The 12,087-nt window shown below is 43.6% G+C and overlaps 1 long non-coding RNA gene across 1 annotated transcript; it reads right to left on the bottom strand.

The window, feature by feature from the left end:
* Window positions 1–277: 277 nt before the first annotated feature.
* On the bottom strand, window positions 278–11,471 carry LOC122926002. The gene is made up of 4 exons (XR_006387649.1): window positions 11,413–11,471; window positions 8,321–8,553; window positions 2,436–2,594; window positions 278–411 (listed from the first exon to the last, which is right to left on the bottom strand). It is a non-coding gene; the product is annotated as an uncharacterized LOC122926002 (long non-coding RNA).
* Between the last annotated feature and the right edge of the window lie 616 nt (window positions 11,472–12,087).

Consider the following 12,087-nt stretch of genomic DNA (forward strand, 5'->3'; position numbering starts at 1 on the left):
TGCAGTTCTGATGTTTGTGTGCCCATTTTGGATGCTTTTGGAGATTAACAGGAATCAACACAGCACTCGCAGTTATGCAGTCCCATATGTAGCAAGATGCGATGCACTGCATTTATAAGATGCATCTAAGCAGGTTAAATGTCAAACCTCCATCAATTAGACTTTATAAAACAAAATCGATGCCCTCAGGGCTACTACACTAGAAATGTAGGTTCAGTTTTCAAATCAAAGTCACTAACCAGCCTTCAATTCTCAAGAAGAAAAATGTTGCTCACAGAGAAAAATATGTTAGTTGGCGTGCCTGTCTTTTCTTTCATAAAGATGTATTTCCACACTGAAAATGATGATGGTATATAGAGTAAAGTTTAGTTCCCCTTAGGTCCCTAAGTTTGGATCATTTGGAAAAAACACCTGTGAGGTAAAACAAATAAAATTCTTTATTCAATGTACTCTCAAGAGCAGAAAGAAATATGAAAGTTACTTACTGGTAATTGGATTTTCCTCTGGCTTCCACAACAGCACTCAGCAGGAACAAGAAGCAATGTGGAAATCAATCAATAAAAGCCCCCTTCCCTTTACCTGATCCAGTTAATGATAGAGGACTTCCCTTTATATGTATTCAAACTGAAAATAACAATACATGAACATTAAGCAAAACAAATGAACAAAAAGGGTGGGGAACAGGGTGCTGTTGTGGAGGCTAAAGGAAAATCCAGAGTCTGTCACCAGATTGTGACCTAATAGACTGCTTACATAGCGCTCTAGCATAGCAGTCTATGATTCTAATGGTACCTTTGATGTTTGCTTGTGAAGTTCCCCTAAGGCAAACTCTTTCTTTGGGACAACCCTTTATGTACCTTTCTGTTGGAAAATATATACCTGATCTTGTATTGCCTGATGATGTGGGTTGTTAACCTTGAACTTTTCTGGAGGGGGAGGAAAATTCCAGAAGATAACCCTTTTGTTTATAACTACAAGAACCCAAGGGGAATTTTTATTTTTTTTGTCAGGCCTGAAAAATTATTTGAATCCTGACTTCTGACATTATAGTTTTTTTCTGTTGCTGGGAGGAATTTCCTGGGTTGAAAAAGGAAACCCATACTCCTTCCTCTTGATGACTACCATCTGCTAGTACCTTTCCTTTTTTCTGGGCTGTCTAATTATGTTTTTGGGCACAAAAATTACATCTTGCTAAAAAAAAATATATATATATATAATAATATCTGGAAACTTTTTTTTTTCCTATCCGAGGCTTTCTTTTTTTGATTATGGTTCTGATCACTTTGGCCATACATTTTAGGCAAACCCTTTTTTTATGTGTAGTGCCTAAGGCTTTCTTACAAATGGTGCACTTTCTGTATCTCTGTGATCCTTTATTGCCAGGTTTTTGAGACTCCCTTCCTTAGAGAAACATTAAATCATAATCATGCTGCCAGAAATGGATAAGGACCCACCACCTAACGGTGATACAGAAAACCAAAAATAAGTGCATTAAGGCTAACTCCAGAATAGCCAAATAAGCATACAGTTGATAGAAAAAGTATGTGAACCCTTTGGAATGATATGGATTTCTGCACAAATTGGTCATAAAATGTGATCTGATCTTCATCTAAGTCACAACAATAGACAATCACAGTCTGCTTAAACTAATAACACACAAATAATTAAATGTTACCATGTATTTATTGAACACACCATGTAAACCTTCACAGTGCAGGTGGAAAAAGTATGTCAACCCCTAGACTAATGGCATCTCCAAGAGCTAATTGGAGTCCAATCAATGAGATGAGATTGGAGGTGTTGGTTACAGCTGCCCTGCCCTATAAAAAACACACACCAGTTCTGGGTTTGCTTTTCACAAGGGGCATTGCCTGATGTGAATGATGCCTCAAACAAAAGAGCTCTCAGAAGACCTACGATTAAGAATTGTTGACTTGCATAAAGCTGGAAAGGGTTATAAAAGTATCTCCAAATACCTTGCTGTTCATCAGTCCACGGTAAGACAAATTGTCTATAAATGGAGAAAGTTCAGCACTGCTGCTACTCTCCCTAGGAGTGGCCGTCCTGTAAAGATGACTGCAAGAGCACAATGCAGACTGCTCAATGAGGTGAAGAAGAATCCTAGAGTGTCATCTAAAGACTTACAAAAGTATCTGGCATATGCTAACAGATACTGTTCAACCAGTTATAATCCAAGGGTTCACATACTTTTTCCACCTGCACTGTGAATGTTTACATGGTGTGTTCAATAAAAACATGGTAACATGTAATTCTTTGTGTGTTATTAGTTTAAGCAGACTGTGATTGTCTATTGTTGTGACTTAGATTAAGATCGGATCACATTTTATGACCAATTTGTGCAGAAATCCATATCATTCCAAAGGGTTCACATACTTTTTCTTGCAACTGTATTTGGTCCAGAGGAGGAGGCTTACCGGGCTGAGGGCTCTGGTTGGGTCTGCAGGCTTATGTTCCATCTCTGGCCCCGACATCCTCAGTGGGAAAGCAGGAGGAAGCAAACAGAAGGCCAGTACTTTTCAACTGCTGAAAGTTGCAGCAATTCCGGGTCCCACTCTAATTCTTATGCTCCTTGTCTAGGGAAAGAAGGCGCATCAGAAGAGACGTCATGGCCTGCGAGATCTCGGCTGCGTCATCCAAAGGAGACGCCAACAACTTTACAGCACGTGCTACCCGACCTAGCCCGGAGCAGCCTTCAACAGAGAACTTATGCCTAGAGGGGACAAAGGTTGCCAACTGCAGCCCTGTGGCAACCCTCTCTGCCACAGCTCTCTTGAACCGTCAGGGAGACTATAAGCCGGGTGGATTTTCCTGTAGCAGGCACCTCCGTACTTGCAGGCGATTTCCACGCACTCCCAGAGGGACAGGAAACAACTGGATTAGGTAAAGAGGAGGGGGCTTTTATTGATTGATTTCCACGTTGTTTACTGTCCCTGGGGAGTGCCGTTGTGGAGGTTTGGGGAAAAAAGTGATTATCACATTACAACCATGTGGCACTCTGAATCTCAAGAAGAAGCCATCATTGGGTTAAAGGGGTATTCCCATCTTGCTACTTCATCCTTACCTGCAGCCAGCTATGCTGTTGACTACCTGGTTTCCTGCTGCTAAGGCTGGGCGGACTTAGGCAGTTTGAGTGAAGGCCTGCCACGCCTTCTTATGACATCACTCAGAGCTCAGTCCTTGCGTACTGGTTCATGTGGATTGTATGAGTCATCAGCAGCCTGCAGTGTCTGTTAAGACCCTCCCCTCTGCCACTTTGTTCCAGCCACTCCATATTTGTCTTCCCCCTATGTGCCTAGATGCCATAATAGAGTTCCTCAATTCCTGTTGATTCCCTTTATTATCATATATTATTATATGGTTGGTGGATTTGGTGGTGCATATAATATTTTAAAAATAATACCTCTTTTGAACTTGCCTCCGGTCCTCTAATCCTTCTCTGGCATGTCCTCACGCTCCTCTATAGTTTCAGAAGTCTTGGGGCGTCCGCGCATGTGCAGATCTATATTCTTTTGCACCGCTCCAAAAATTGAGCCGCGCATGCACGGCTCTGTTTTAGACGTGGACAGAGGAATAAACATCAGCGCATGTGCGGCCGCCCAGAGCCGTGCTCGTTCATGATAACATGAAGAGGCCAGGCACTGGATGGAGCTACTTCTTCTGCGCAAGCGTGGCCCATGGATGCGGCGGCCAAGAGGTGGCCGTATCCATGGAATACCAAACATGTACAATGAGGTAGGAGGCAACAAATTTTAGGGGGAACACTGGGAAATTTTTAATAAGATATATTTACAAAAATGCTCAGTGGGACATATTTATTAAATTAAACTATGATCACTGAGATGGGAATACCCCTTTAAACCCAGGGTCCAAATGAGGTTCAGTGTGCCACATCGTTTAAAGCTAGGCCACTTGATTATCTTGGCCACGGCACTTGTTGTGTGATCCAAGATCACTATGCCGTATTGCAGCCAAAGAACTGAATAGGATTGCAGTGCGACTTGCAAACTGCTGCAACTGTGACCCCAGAAACCAACACTGGCAGATTTATTTGCAGTCCTGCTGTTTGCAGTGGCATCAGCTTGCGAGACATGCTGCAACCCAAATTAGTTCAATGGCTATACTGCACATAGTGATTTCTGATCGCGGCAACAAGTGTCGCAGCAAAGATCACTGTGTAGCCCAGCCTTAAAGGGGTTGTCCAACTTTTATGTGTGTGTAGAATTGCCCCAGACCTCCACCCAGCAGAACTTGTCAAAGGAAGCATACTTACTTGCTCTCCGATGCTGTCTTCATTGCGCTTTGTTTGAGCAACCTTACAGCATGCACAGAGATCAAGTGCACTGCTGCAGACAATGGTTGGCTGCAGCAGTGGCGTGTCTCCAAATGGCACGTGAAAAGTGAGATGTGCCGCTTGGTGGACACATCACCACTGTGGCAAGTCATTGACTGCATCAGCACATGTGTCCCCCACCCATGCTAAAAATGTACATGCGAGGATCGAAGCACAGCAAAGAAAGCGGTGGACCCACAGACCCAGAACTGAGCATTAGGGAGCAGGTAAGTGTGCGTCCCTTGACAGGTCTCACTGGGTGGTGGTGGGAGGGGGGTTATTTAAAACACACTTAGAAGTTAGACAACCTCTTTAATGTGATGTGTGTATGATTCTGCTCTTGTCAGACAAAGCTGCAGATCGCCTGGATACATATATGCTGGCTGACTGCTGCAGCCACTACAGGGAAGATGTGAGCATATTTTACAATGATATACATTGTAGTCAATGATAACACAGTATGCATTACAGCAAATTTCACAGCTCCCTCTAGTGACAGCTACGGGTGGATCATTAGAAGACTAAAATCTAGCCCAAAGTGAACCTTACAACATGACAATAGCTAAAGTTAGCGCTGTCTTGCTGCTGTGGCCTGTGTCACACCTCTTTAGACCCTAACTCCAGATCTTAGAGGAGGAGGACAGAACGTGGCAACTGGCCACTACAGAGAGGCAACTTCTGGGGATATATTTTGTGCTTGATGGAGAAGTATTTTGTGCTGCACTTTGGTATATGGTTCTGTAGCGTACGAAATACTAATGTGCAGCGCAATATATTGCCTCAGCAGCACCAAATAGCACAGCACAAAACCATAATGCAGAAGAAATTACTACTCCAGCAGAAATACATTCCACAGTGCAGCAAACTCTCTGCTGAGACAGTATAGTGTGCTGCACTGTGGTATTTGTTTCTGTTGGGGCACTATTTTGTGCTGCACTGTGGTGTTTGGTGACTTTGGGATGGTACTTGGATCTGCTAGGGCAGTGTATTGTGCTGCACTGTGGTATTTAGTTCTGCTGGGGCAGTATATTGTGCTGCACTGTGGTATTTGGTTCTGCTGGGCAGTATATTGTGCTGCACTGTGGTATTTGGTTCTGCTGGGGCAGTATATTGTGCTGCACTGTGATAGTTGGCTCTGCTGGGGCAGTATATTGTGCTGAACGGTGGTATTTGGTTGTGTTGGGGGGGGCAGTATACTCTGCCGCACTGTGGTATGTGGTTCTGCTGGGGCAGTATACTGTGCTGCACTGTGGTATTAGGTGCTGCTGGGGCAGTATATTGTGCTGCACTGTGGTATTTGGTTCTGCTGAGGCAGTATATTGTGCTGCACTGTGGTATTTGGTTCTTCTGAGGCAGTATATTGTGCTGCACTGTGGTGTTTGGTTCTGCTGGGGCAGTATGTTGTGCTGTACTGTGATATTTGGCTCTGCTGGGGCAGTATATTGTGCTGCATTGTGATATCTGGTTCTGTTTGCCTATGATATTGCTAGTTTCGCCCATGTGTTTTGACCCCGCCCACTCATGTTGGCCACACCTTCTGTCAGTTTATCCTCGCCTAAAACATGGGGCCACTTTAATATTTTTTCCAGGGCCACTTTAAATTCTCAATCCGCCCCTGAATGAACAGGAGGTAGTGCTCACATGATGTGCCGCCTCCACTTGCTGATTAATAGGGGTGTCAGGTGTCGGAACCCCGCTAATCAGATATTGATGACCTATTCTAAGCAGGGCCGGCATCTGCACCCAGCATACCTGGGCAAGTGCCGGGACCCACTGCTCCTGGGAGGGGGGAGGGGGGCCCACTGTGCCCACTCACTCCTGCAGCCGTGTTCTGGTGTTCATTAAACTAGCTGTTCTGAATTCTAGGGCAGCTTACCCCAGCAAGCAGACAATTTTCACAGAGTGCACTACTGGGGTGGGCGTCCCCAGGACTCAGAACAGGGTAGATGGTGTTTCCTTACTGATGTCCTCCGTCCATGTGACCAGTGGGGGAGGCGTCGGGGGAGCAGAGAGATGTGTTCCTGCACAGAGAGGAGCCAGGCTGGAGTGTGTTGAAACCTAGCTGTGTGTGTGTCCCTGTGTGTATTTGACCGTCCCTGTGTGTGTGTCTGTCCCTGTGTGTGTGTGTCTGTCCCTGTGTGTGTGTGTCTGTTCCTGTGTGTGTGTGTCTGTCCCTGTGTGTGTGTGTCTGTTCCTGTGTGTGTGTGTATTTGACCGTCCCTGTGTGTGCCTGTCCCTGTGTGTATTTGCCATCCCTGTGTGTGTGTGTGTGTGTGTGTATTTGACCATCCCTGTGTGTGTCTGTCCCTGTGTGTATTTGCCATCCCTGTGTGTGTGTCTGTGTGTGTTTGTCCCTGTGTGTGTCTGTGTCTATGTGTGTGTATGTCACCATCACCATGCCCACAGTGTTCCTAATACTCACTCCATGTGTCAGAGCTGATGGCACGGGGGGTGGGGGGGAGAGAGCTGATGGCCAGGGGTGAGGGTGGAGCGCAGTGGTCAATATCCTCCCCTCTGTGTGTGTGTGTACGTGACCATTACAGAACATCTTTAAATGCTAAAATTCTGGCTGACTTCAGCCAACACTAGGGGGAGCTAGGAACTTACTACACGCAGTTTTTTAACACATTGAGTGCGATGTCTAATAAGTATTCAGCAAGTGTATAAACTCCCTCTAGTGCTGGCTGCAGGGAGTCAAATTTTTATCATCCACTATCGTAAGTTAAAACGTTAAATGGCATTGAAGGTGGACATTCATTTTAAGCAATGTCATCACAGAAGTAAGGTGTTATTACAAATCAATGACACTAATGTGAACAGAGTTCTTTTTTTGTTGTTGTATTTCAATGTACATTAATTGACCTATTAGTTATCTCTACTGGTAGGTCTCCTTTTAATTTAATGGGTCAGATATTTTCCACAATGGGTAATATGGGTTTTTAGTATCTTATATAAACTTTAAAATTCATTAGTAACTTAAAGGGGTTGTCCCAGTTATATAAAAGCTCGGGCAACCCCAGTAATTGGCCTGAAATAACAAATGAATGGATACTCACCCATTTTCTCCCGTTTCTTCAAGCGCTGCACTCCGGTTCTCCCGCTGCTGACTTCATTTTCCTGGCTGCAACAGTGACACAAGTAACTGCTGCAACCAATCACTGGCCGCACTTATGCATGTGACATATCTGCTGAGACCAGTGAAAAGCTGCAGCAGTGACCTGTGCCTGGAACGTCACCACTCCAGCAAGAAAGCTCAGCACAGTGTGAAGCAAAGGAGAGAATGGGTGCCTATCCATTCATTTGATATTTTAGGCCATTAACAGGGGTTGCCTACATTTTTATATAACTCTGGCAACCCCTTAAACATCTCTGTTACACTTGTCATACTGTCTTTACCAAATACTAGAGGTTTTTTTTCTAATACTACATGAAACCATTTAATATGTGAAATATCCAATATTAGAGGACATGTGGCCATCTGACTTTGTTAAATGTTATAACCTTACAGCTATGTGTCAGATACATGTTCTTGTGTTGGTTCGAAAAAAGTTTTTCTATATAACTCTTTCACTTTTGTGAGAGCCTCGTTAATAATTACTTCCGGGTAGTTTTTTTCTTTAAATTGATTAATCATGCCTATAGCTTCCTCCTCAAACTTGTCAACCTCTGTGCAGTTGCGCTTGAGTCGGCGGAACTGTCCAAAGGGAACATTTGTTAGCCACCTTGGTAGGTGGCAGCTTGAGAAAGGAATATAACCATTCTTCGCCGTAGGTTTATGGAAGGTGTTACATAAATATCTGTTGTTCATCCGTGTAATCTCAATGTCCAAGAATTCAACCTTCTCACCTCCAATATTCGAGGTGAACTTCAGGTTGTTTTCGTTGTCATTGATCTCCTCAACAAATTTATTCAGATTTTCCTGTGTCCCACCCCAAATAAAAATGACATCATCTATAAATGATGACTTACCCACACGCCCTCTTCTCCTCCTTGGCTCCCTCTCCTCTTCCTGTACAATGTTATCTTGTACTGCCACCTCATGGTCCAGTAAGTTAAATGAAGAATGAATGAATATTATAGTATTCTCAATACCCAGAAGTATGCAATTTTACCCACACGTCCTCTTCTCCTCCTTGGCTCCCTCTCCTCTTCCTGTACAATGTTATCTTATACTGCCACCTCATGGTTCAGTAAGTTAAAATCTGCAGTAAAAGCACAAATCATCATTTCTCAGAAACCTCAATCCTATGAAAGCTTTTTATTACAGGACATAGATTTGGTCATCTGTATGCCTGGTTTATATTAGTATACTTTTCTTCACAGTAACAGAAATTGTAGTCTGCTGTGTAGTTATACTGCGGCTCACATTCCATTTGGAGCCTCCATTCCAGTTCTGATAGTTTTGAGGCAAGAACATCCTATGCAACTCTATTGTTGCTGACAAAATGAAGGCCATTTTGATAGAACCTCAACAGACCCCATTGAACTATTTGGATCTTTAATATGATGGATCTGGCACTATGATGTGGCTTACATTCTGAATAGAATCCAAAATTCAGATTTGAGCAGAGCTTTAATAATGCAAAGTTAACCTATTATAGCTCCATATAATCCTGCAAGCCTGTTTTACAAATCAGATTGTCGTATCATGACTCACATTGCACTTCTCAGAGTGTAAATCATTAGAAAATGTTCTGCACAGACACTGAACAAGTAAAGGATGTCGTGACCCCTGAGCTTAGTAATCTGGAGAATTGTAAATGCAACTGTCAACTTTAAAGAGGAACTGTCCCCTCTTCTGATATGCCTGTTTTAATAGCTTCATGTATCCCCAATGTAACAACAGTTCTGGAGCATCTATTCTTATGGCTCTATATTGTGCCATTCCTTTATTATTTCTACTAGAAGTTATGAATGAATTGCTAGCAGTCTGCAGTAAGGGTACAGAGGGGAGGTAACCAGTTGGGGGGGGGGCTGTACCTGCACAAACAGACTCTATCCAATCAGTGCTGCCATTTTCAGACTGTGCAGGACCCCCCCCCCCCCCAACTGGTTACCACCCCTCTGTACCCTTACTGCAGACTACTACCAATTATTCATAACTTCTAGTAGAAATAACAGAGGAATGGGACAACATACAGACATAAGAATAGATGTGTAACACCCCAGAGTTGTGTTACTAAACTCTTTTACCCCACTACAATCTCCTAAGAGCATTAACTTTGTCATCTGATGTAATTTTACATTATATCTTCACAGATATGCATAAATCTTGTTAAATCTAATAATTGCTGTAATTTCCATGTTCACCAGCAGGTGGCAGCAATGTGTTAGCAAGGACTTAGGTTCAGTTTAGTACATCTAATCTGGAATAGTTTGTTTCAGCTTAGCTCCCCCTCTGTGAGCAGAGTGGGCTGTGCCCACATCCTGCAGCATGGGGAGAGAAGGAAGTTAGGGAAGTGTATCCCACCCCCTGCTAGGGGTAGGGTGTGCATGTTAGGAGCGCCCAGATATAGGGAAGAAAACCAGGATCTAGTTTCATGCTGAGACATTGATCACAATCCCCAGCCTGAGCCCTGCAGCCTCAGCTGGATGAACCAAGCAGACAAACCCCAGTTCCAGGAAGAAAGCATACCCTGAGAGTAAAGTAAACTGTGAGTAAAGTACAGAGACCGAGGAGAAGCCATATTCCTCCTCAGCTTAGAGTTACAAAGCATAAGTCCTTTCCTGCAAGCTCCAGGTTGATAGAACATAAGATAAATTCCTGCCAACCATTGCTGAAAGCCTACTGGGACCAAAGAATAAAGCTGTACCTTGCTTGGATGAAAGTTACAATCAGTAAAGACAAGTTTGAACTTCACCAAAGGTCTGGATTTCAATTTCTGCTGCAAAATCCTCTATTACTCCTACTAGCACTACACAATTTATTGCAAGTGAGCCAGGATCCAGGAGTCCAGCCGTACCCAGGTAGGAGACACCGTTGACACAATTACCACTACCATACAGAGACTCTACACCACTCTGACATTCCTAAACTGGGGCGTGAGTTATAACATCTTGGAAGGGCCCTGTGACAGTACCCTGCGCACGCTGCAATTGGCGTCACAAACAAAACATAGACTATCAACTACACCTGACCCAGTCACTGCATAATTTGGCCTCAGTATGCATACCCCGTATCCTGCTCATTTAACATGTGCCTTTACCTGGCATTCAACATTATTTTGCACCTGGTAGCCTCCATCACACGGACTGATATGGGTGTGGCTTACAGTCTTGCTTTATTCACATTGCATTAGTTGTCCTGCTATGCGGTTGTGTGGAAGCTTGGCTGTGAGCTGGATTTCATCACCTTCAGACCGTGTTCACACCACAGTTAGCACAGTGGTAGGACCCCTTGCCATGCTGAGAGACCGTGACGTGGTGCATGATGGGCTCCGATATGTTCCTGACAGGAATATATTGGCAAAAGTCTCAGCTTTTAATATCTGCTTGCATGACTAGCTAGTATAGTCAGTGGCATATCCGTTTGGTGCATTTCTTCTGTGATTTATATTATATTTTCATCCGCACAATGCTCCGTTTTGTGTAGGATGCCTTTGTGGTGCATGTGGACCGCGCCGGCATCCTCCATTGTACGCATTTTTTGCTGGGGATGGTCGTTTGCTGCGGTCCACATGCGGTGGGACTGCTCCCCCAATGAGAAACACGCCACAGTGTTTGGGGTATGAGCAGTTCCCCCATATTGGCCACTATATTTCGGCGATTTTGTTTCATTACAGATGCTCCAGAATTGTTTTTACATGGGGGATACATGAAGATATTAAAACGAGCATGTCAGGAGAGGTGACAGGATCTCTTTAAGACATATGATATATACTGTATGTGGATTCATTCAAGGTAAGTAAAGTAAATTTCTCAATTTGTGTGTAGAGTATGTCTATATAGGAACTATGAAATACAGGTCTGAACATAAACTACACTGACTAACGCCATTGAATCAGAACATCAAGTAGTCATTACATTTGACTTCCTATAATAACATGGAGTTGATAACTTACCCCCTCCTCCTTTCAATCTCTCCTCTTCGATATTTGCCAGAGCTGGCCACCAATTTGGCCCTGCAAAGTAAACACAGCCAAATGAGAACAGACAGATTTCTATGGGGTCTATTACATATTAATAAGATGGTCCCAAGATTTAAATTTACCAACTCTACACCGATAACAAGAATGGGGGGCCTATGTCCCCAACTGGAATGGAGCAGTGGTCAAGCATGGGCATTGCCGCTCCAGTCAAACTATGTGACTATCTCCAGCAGTCCTATAGAGTTTGGAGCAGTAAGTGGAGGAGGCCAGCCTGGAATAGGTGTCTGCAGTGCAAGATTGGAGGGAGAGTTATCAAAATTGATGTAAAGGACAACTGACTTAGTTGCCTATAGCAACCAATCAGATTCCACTTTTCATTTTTCAAAGGAGCTATGGGCAACTAAATTTGGTTGCTATGGGAAACTAAACCCGTTTTCCTTCACACCGGTTTTGATAATTCTCTATTATGGTCTGTTGTACCGTTGCTCTGTGTGCAATGACTCTGCAGTCTTCTTTCAGTTTTCTCATCCAAATGCTGGAATATCACTTTAAGTGTCCTTTTTTCAACAACTCTTTCTTATTCGGGAATATCTATTAATGCTAATTATGAAAACTATATAAAACACTTATTTAATGTTTCTGTGTGTC

Source organism: Bufo gargarizans, chromosome 2, assembly GCF_014858855.1.
Source record: "Bufo gargarizans isolate SCDJY-AF-19 chromosome 2, ASM1485885v1, whole genome shotgun sequence".
In the NCBI taxonomy this organism is placed as follows: domain Eukaryota; kingdom Metazoa; phylum Chordata; class Amphibia; order Anura; family Bufonidae; genus Bufo; species Bufo gargarizans.